The sequence below is a fragment of the Chaetodon auriga genome, chromosome 6 (genome assembly GCF_051107435.1).
Source record: "Chaetodon auriga isolate fChaAug3 chromosome 6, fChaAug3.hap1, whole genome shotgun sequence".
Classification (NCBI taxonomy): domain Eukaryota; kingdom Metazoa; phylum Chordata; class Actinopteri; order Chaetodontiformes; family Chaetodontidae; genus Chaetodon; species Chaetodon auriga.
The window spans coordinates 9,869,269-9,877,690 of record NC_135079.1 but is presented as its reverse complement, the minus strand read 5'-3'; positions in this window follow the sequence as shown (position 1 = coordinate 9,877,690).

Below are 8,422 nucleotides of genomic sequence, written 5' to 3'. Positions count from 1 at the left end.
CACGAGAAATGGGAGAAATGTGTGTGATGGAGTGATAGAGGAAAAAGAGGAGGTTGTGTCCTCGCAGATCCGAAAGACAAAGAGAACGAGAGTTTGAGCAATGAAGGCGAAAACGAGGAATGCAACTGAATTAAATTTCCAACACATAAACACTGAAAAATACAAGAGCAACTGAGGAGCAGAGGTCTTTTTGAGACAAGAATAAACCTGGTGACCTCGCAGCTTCACACTAAATCGTCTAATTTTCTCTAGATCATAAAAAAACATGTGTGTGGCCGTGCTTGCAACATGGCTCTCAGGATGGCAATGTCTGTCTGCCAGTTCATGGATTGCTGCGAGCTTTAGTGCAGACATTCATGGTCTGTAGAGGTTGAATCCCTCTGAATTTGGTGATCCTCTGACATTTTGGGTTTGGTGTGAAATGTGCCACTGACATTCATGTCATTATGAGCATGTTAGCATGATGACATTAGCGTTTAGCTAGCAAAGCCCTGCTGTGTCTCAGTACAGCTTCACAAGCCACTATCACGGCTGCAGTGTTTTTCTTAATCAGTAACAGTCTGGTCTTAACTCCATGTACCAGAATTTCCCTGGTGCACTCTTTAATTGTTACTTGGGTATTTCCAGAATGGAAAAATATGTGTAATATTAGGTGTTTTGGTCATAGATGGAAATTGAAATCTTTAATTCACATTTTCTCTATTGTGAGTCATTTTATGGTTGTATGGTGTTATTGGGGAAAAGCGTAGAACTGATTATGAGGGGAAAACAGTCAGCTGGAAGGACGTGTAGGTAACCTGGAGTGGGTCAGGGTGACGATAACGATCAGGTCAAGATGCACTCTATCCTTGTGTCCCAGGCTGGGTGGGGGAGGAGGTGCAAGCTGCATTAGTCAACCAGTCACCCACAGTGTCTTCCTGTTCAGCCTCCTTTAAAGTGAGCTCTCAATCGGATTAACGTTGGCCTGAGGGTAAGAGTGGGTAGAGGTAACCTGAACAGAGGGGAAAAGGGGGTCAGACAACTGTTTCAAGTGAAAGTGGAATTCGGGGCATCTGTGTTTGTTTGTAATTGGGTGTGTTTGGGACTGACTCTGACATCCTGCAAAGCCTAAGGGATAGGGCAGAGGTTAGCCATCGCAGTCCTGGTGCACAGTGCGCTCATGCCTAAATCTGCACTTTGGCTGCTGGTGTTGAACTCTGAGCATCCTTACTCAGCATCAGGTTTGGGTATACAAGTGTTTCTTTTGGACCTGAAAACCTGCATCTCTCAGTTCTCAGAGGCTGCTGGGTGTGATGATGTCAGCACGCCATCGCTGGCTGAGATTAAAGGAGCAAACAGGTTCCCGATGACAGTTTCTCTCCTCGCCTCCTTGCAGAGATTTGATTTTCTGGAGCTGGCCTCCACTTTGCTGAGACATGCCAGGCTCTTCTGAGCTACTGGCAAGTGAAATGTGGACACCATGCTGCCTGTGCAATATGCTAAAATCACATGCCTGCGATTTGAACTCAGATACATGTGATTTTCAACCAATATTAAAACGTCAAACTGTGTTTTGAAGCAAAACACTGACAATAGATCTCAAGATTTGTTGAAATATTAGTATGTTGCAAACTCTGACATGGGATAGCGTGGCGCTGCAGGAACGACCTCCTTTGGCCCACCTCTGAAACTCCCGGGGTGAAAGGTTACTGCTGTGACAGTGCCGGCTCATCTGAGGGGCTCTCTTTACCTCAAAACCAAAACACCCGAGGGCAGAATGGTGAGCTTGTCTGGCCACCCCAACACGACTCCCCAGGATCCTGGCAGGGAGGCAGAGAACCCAGGATCAGGGCTCCCCCCTGCACAAATACAGATGGGGTCGTGGGTCATCTGGGGAGCTCACACGAGGCTTTCATCCCAGAGAAGCTCATTTCAGGGGAATGTGGCTCTTTCCCCATCTAGATAGGAGTCCTCCTTGAGCCCCGAGTGGCTGAGCTGAACCCTGGATCGACAGACATGTTCCCTCAGACCCGTTTGTTTTGTTTTGGTGCTGCTTCTCTGTGCACATCGCCTAGCCCGGTCCAGACACTGCTGTGGGAAGATCAGGCTGGGTCAGCACACACACGGTGTTGTGTTACAATGCAAACACTTTCTAAAACTGTATCAAACGTGCAGAGAGAGGAGACCTGGTTAAAAAAATAATGCCGCAGTATTTTCGGCTATTATCTTGCACGGTCTTGAGATGACAGCAGTGGCTGATAATGAAATTTCATTCATTTCAGACTTTTAGACACTCAAGAAAAGATGACTAACATATTGTGTGTAAGAGAGATTGAAGCTCATGGTGGAGTGTAATTCCCTGTGTATTTATTTAGTTCCAAGCCTCCACAAACCAAAGTCAAATGTAATTGGGCAATTATACTGTTTAGATACAACGCAAGCCCTGTTACATCTAATTAAATGAACTTTGCCATTTTCCCTGCAGAAATACTGTGCCAACGTGTACACCAAATAGAAACTCTTGTTAGGCTCAATTATAATAATTTAGACTTCAGTCCATCGATATCCACAGAGAGTCTGCCATCATCAGCAGCTTATTTCCGAATGATCTGAAACGATGGAAGTTTGAAGTGTAATCAGTCCTCCAGGTAATTTGGCCTTGTTGAAAAAGGCTAAAAAAAAAGTCAGCATGCTCAAGAGTACTTATTGTAAATTAGGGATTGGAAGAACAATAAACATAAATACATGGAATCGCAGCGAGTGCTATTTTCAAATGAAATGCATTTGAAATGTATTAGGCTGGCCTTGAATGTGAGTCTCCGTATGAAATTGCTGTGAAGGCGCACTGCAGCAGCTAGAAACCACTGGGAAATGTGTGGACACAAATAGGTTAAAACCATATTTGACTAATAGTAGGTGAGGAAGATGTTAGAATAAAATCATTTCAGTAGTTGACTTGGACAATTGTGCATGTTGCCTTTCACGATGATTTGGGAGCGAAGCACATCTGGCTTTTCCCAACAATATTAAAGCTAAACTACATCAAAATTACAGGATATTAGAGTAATCTTTTCAGAATGCTTGGCACACAGCACATTTTCTGTCTGCGTTCAATCTGCACAGCATTAGCAGAGAGACTCGTTATCTTCATTATGTCCCATGTTTGTTTGCAGCGACTGGTCTTCTGCAAGCTCATGATGAAGATGCCCTCTAGCTGTCATCAACTTGTGCTCAATATAAAGACATTTAACGCCAGAGCGGAAATGTTTTTTCTTTTGAAATACATTACTGTCGTGCCTGTGTGCCTGTGTGTGCATGTGTGTTATTTACTGCACGTGTCCACAACTGCTCAACCTCGTCTTCTGAAGTCTCCATGTGTTGAACAGTCACGAGCACTGTTCCAATTTTTGCATTATTAGAGCGAGACACCTCCATGAATATATTAACACTGGGGAGTGCTAAATATATTCCACATTCAGTCTTCCACCTGTAAAATTTTTGATCTACAATCCCTTTGTAATATGCAATAAATATGTGTTCCTCTGCTTTGATTTTATGGACTTTTTTCTCTTAATGTTTAGTTTGTTTGATTTCACAGAATGCATGCATGTAGAACAATTCAGTAAGACGAACAGTAAATCTTTCTCCTGGCTTGTTGTTCCTGTGTGTGGTAGTTGTTTCCATTGTTTGAATAGTGGTAATGATAGTATTAAGATGCATTAAATTCTGTTTTTTGTTTTTTAGGGCTGCAACTCATGACTATTTTCATTATCCATTAATGCTAATTATTTTCTTAATTGATTGTTTTGCTATTTTGTAGATAAAATGTCATGTAATAGGTAAAAAATGGTCACCAAAATTTAATTTCCAACAAGCTTGAAACCAAAACTGCTACGTTTTCGGTCATATATGACGAAGACGAACAGAAAATGCTCATGTTGGAACAGCTGGAACTGGTGAGTATTTGCCATTTTTGTTTAAAAAAATACTGAAGTGAAAATCAATGGCTAATCAATTAATTGATGGAAACTAACCTGAATCCTCGTGCTCCCTGCAAAGCAAAGCTGAACAGAAGGTTAATGATAAATTTCAGCAAGTGAACACTGAAAGATGATCAACCATCCTATCTGCAAATCATTCTCTATTAATTAATTGATAATGTTACCAATAAAATATCAGAAAATACCTAAAAATTACCATTTAAATTACCCAAAAACCAAGTTGAACTCTTTAAATGACTTGTTTTGGCCGACCAACAATCCAAAACCTCGACACATTCAGTCTACAACACGAAGGAAAGTAGAAAATCTCCACAATTGAGAAGCTGGAACAAGAGAATGTGGAGCAAAATTACCAAAACAATCAATTATCAAAACAGCCTAATTTCCTGTTAATTAACTAACTGTTGTTTTACCTTATTTGTGATATATCTTACAAACATTGTATAAAGCTGTGTACTTAGGTGAATAAACTCAGAATAAAGTACATCTTATATTGACTCTATATGTGCAGGGACTCCAGAGGGTCTGTGTCAGCTGCTGCAGCAGTGATGATGGATGGAGGTGAACTCCTGTGTGTCTCCCGCTCACGGGTTAACTGTCCTCGACCAGATATAGAGCCGAGAGATGAAGGCAGTACAGCATCCCCTCTGTCTGCGCCTGCTTGGTCCTGTTTATTGAATTACACATCAGTACAACCGCTGCCCCTTTTTTCTCTCCCCTCATCTCTGCTTAATTTGATCAGAGAATCTGCTGATGCAGTGTGTGCCCGGCTCATGTGAAACCAATTTATAGCTACACATAAAAATCTGGTGTGTGACACACACACACACACAGACACAGACACACACAGACACATACAGAGGGTGTGGTGTGTGTGTGCCATTTGTCTCTCTTCTGGTGATAATCCGCCTGTTTGACTCTCAGCAGGGAACCCCAGCTGATGGCTTGTCCACAGGTGTGAGCGAGACACTTTTCAGATTCACCAAAACAGCATCGAACAGTGTGGCAATGATTGCGAGCAGATCCATGATTACAAAATGTATGTGGTTTAAAGGATTATATATTTATACCACATGCCGTAAATACTGTGGCAGCATCACCAAGGCTCATCATGTTGTTGTTGTGGAAACAGGTCAACAGTTTTGTGAATGGAACAAGCTGAGAGAGGTGACTGTGGCGCAACCCGTCCTCGTCTTATTAACACGAGAACTTCACTGGTGCTTTGCCTCTATCTACGAAAACAAAAAAAAAAAAAGCACAACAGATCTGATCTAACAGCAGTCCCACCTGCGTGCTAATGAGTCAAAAGATAAATTCAAGTGTGTCTTAAAGCAACACTCACAATCCCACATTTAGGTTGAACTGAAACTGAAATCCAGTCTCTACACTCTTGTGAAGGCCGTTTGACTGAGATGGGAGACGTTCCCAAAGTTCTCGTTTGGTATAAAAATGCATTTTCAGGTTCAGCCAAAGCTAACACGAGGCTTCAACAGTCCCTTCTCACCTTCCACACTTTGAAATTCCCGCTTCGTGTTATTATTCCTTCACTGTGGCCCCGTAAGGAATCTTAAAGAGGGACTTTTATATCAAACAGTGTAACTTTGGAGGATATCCAGTTCATTTGTCACACAGAGACCCCTGAAGCCCAATATCAGCTTCATCTGAACTTCAGAATGCATTTCTGCACAGAACGAGGACAGTGGATGTTGTCCCATGTCTCTCAGGAAATACTCAGACAGACAACAACCTCAGCGGGGGTGACAACGCAGAGTCTTCTGGCAAAAAAACTTAATCCAGCCTCAACTTTGGCCGCAAAGCAATTCAGCATCATCCGGCAAGAAGTCGCGTTTGCCAAGTGCACATTCCTGGTGGGTTACTTTGTAACGTGAACACTTTATTTCTACTGTTTTCCTCGTGGTTGTCGCGACGGAGGATAAAATGATTGTCACTGTGATAACCATCCAGAGTCAGAGAATGTCTCATAGTATTACAAACCACTGTGCTGTTTTCTGGCATTCTGGTTCGTAACACCAAATTCTCTGTGGGCCCCTTCACACATATATGGCCACTCACTCAAGTATCTTTGTGGGCCCTCCTCACATGACGGTCCTGTGTACTCAGTCCCCCTTTGCCCCCCGGTCCTACGCCTCTGCCAGCATCTAGTAAGCCTTCAAACTCATATATGTAGAGCTAAAATCAGCCTTCTCAGATCATATGTCTTTGTCTCACATGTACCTGAAACAAAACACCTCCACCAATGCAACATTGTTTTAACTCAGAGCTGTTTTGAGCCTGAAAACAAATCGAAATAATCTCAAAAGTTCAGAAACAATTACAGCTATTAAAAAATGTTTTATTGTGATGGGCATGTGAGTGTCGTTTTAAGACAGGTATGAAAAAATGTTAAACTCTCCTTTGACATAACCTGCAGCTACATGATGCAGGGAGAATAAAAGAGAGGACGCTGCCACTGCAGCTACGCATACGAGAGGTAACACAGTGAGAAACGTCACCCCAAAATAGACTTTGGGACAAATGATAGAGTGAGATCTGATCTGCAGCTGTGATGTGACAGCCCCGGCTGAGGAGGCTCAGCTGGTTTATGAATTCCCAGCATTCCTTTAATTATTTAAAATTCCCATCTCTGAGCAAACTGGGCATCACAGGAAACAGGTTCAAGTGCAGCTCCGGTTTCAATCCTTACCGTTGAATGACATGTGAATTAATATCTTACACAGATGACTCTAGACTTTGATCGTCATCGTTCTAGAAAATGTCCATACATGTAAATGCTATGTCAACATATCTGAACGTTAAAAAAATGTTCCCATAAAGCATAACAACAACATATTTCCCATCTCTCATGCCTGGCCTTTCCCACAGCCAAACTGAACATGGCATTGCTGAGACATAAAGTCAAAGCACTTTCTCCAGCCCATTACCCGCACTGCCACGCCTCTCACACAAGAAAGCAATAGCCAGAGGAGTTTTCGGGGACCCTACTGCTGATACACATGAGGCCTGTGCCAACATAAACCTCAGAGGGTCTGAGCTGCTGCATCAGTGGAGAGCCCGTCCCCTCAGCAGCAAATACCTGGACACGGTTCCTGCTGGAAGTTAAACAGACAAGTCGCCATTTGGTGGAAACCTTTTAGAGAGAATGCCACGCATGAGTGATGTATATCTGTGACAGCTGAGGCTTTAGCCTGTAGCAGTGGAGTGGTTTATATTAAGGGAGGCCTGCACATAGGCTGCACTCAAAGCAGAAGTCTGTCATTCTTGATTGTTTAGCTGTGTGACAGACTTGGACTTGTAATTTCTAGGTTCTCTGTTGTGACACTTCTATCTTAAAATGTTTGCATCAGCTTTTCCTACAGGGTAGTTAACTGTGGAAAGGTAAGGAAAGAGAACAAATCGCAACCAAACACACGTCTTCCAGTTCAAAACGTCGTCTCCCGTAGTCTCGTAAGTTCTTATATTTGATGCAAAATGTTCTTATAAGCAGACAAAAGTCACATGGATGTGTCCACCTTTTCCATGCACATACTGACCCTGCATGTGCAACAGCTAAATGACATGCAGATAATTCTCCTAATTTCTACACCAAATGTTTTTTAAAATTATGAAAGTTGTTTTCATTTTAATGCTGAAAAAAAAAGAAAATCTGAATAAATCTCACAGCACTGAGAGAGATTATTTGTAAGTCAAAGGCAACATCAATTTGCTGTTTTAGCAAGCAAATAGAAATGTTGAAGTAAAGTCCTTTGAAAACAGTGCAAAATGTCCAAATCCCGCAGAAACTGTCATGTTTCTCCTGCCTGCTTGTTTGTGTCAATCACACATTGACAATCAGAGGAAAAATAAATAAATAAAGAAAAGCTTTGTGAGGTCTCTCATATCTGCGGAGACATGAACACAAAAATCGGCTGAAACAAACTGCAGCAATGAGCGCAAAAACACAGCCGGAATAAACTGAGAATAGGTCGAACTTCTCCCCCAAATTAAAAGCCACAACATAAAAAATAACTAAATGACTAAACAGAAGTTGGGCTCGATGCGGTGTGCAGCCAAAGTTAAGCGCATTACGTTATATTCGAAATAGCTCTGAACAGGAGACATGTACTAATAAAGCAATGAAGAATATAGTCAAAAGTCTCGTTAACGAATACCTGCACAGCGAGAGAGGTGCCGGTGGTGAGCAAGACTACACCGACGAGACTGCACGTGCACTGGGCCCAAACCAGTAAAAATGGTATTTTTATACCTGAGCAATTTAATTTAGAAATCCTGCAAGAAACTTAATAGATGCTAAAAGATTAGTGCTTTTGGGAAGTCCTTTGGATAGGATGAGTGAAAGTTAAAAAAAAAAAAAAAAAAAAACACCAAATGCCAGCAACTTAAAATACAGTCTTTGATTTCCATCCTTTATTTCTAAGAAACGT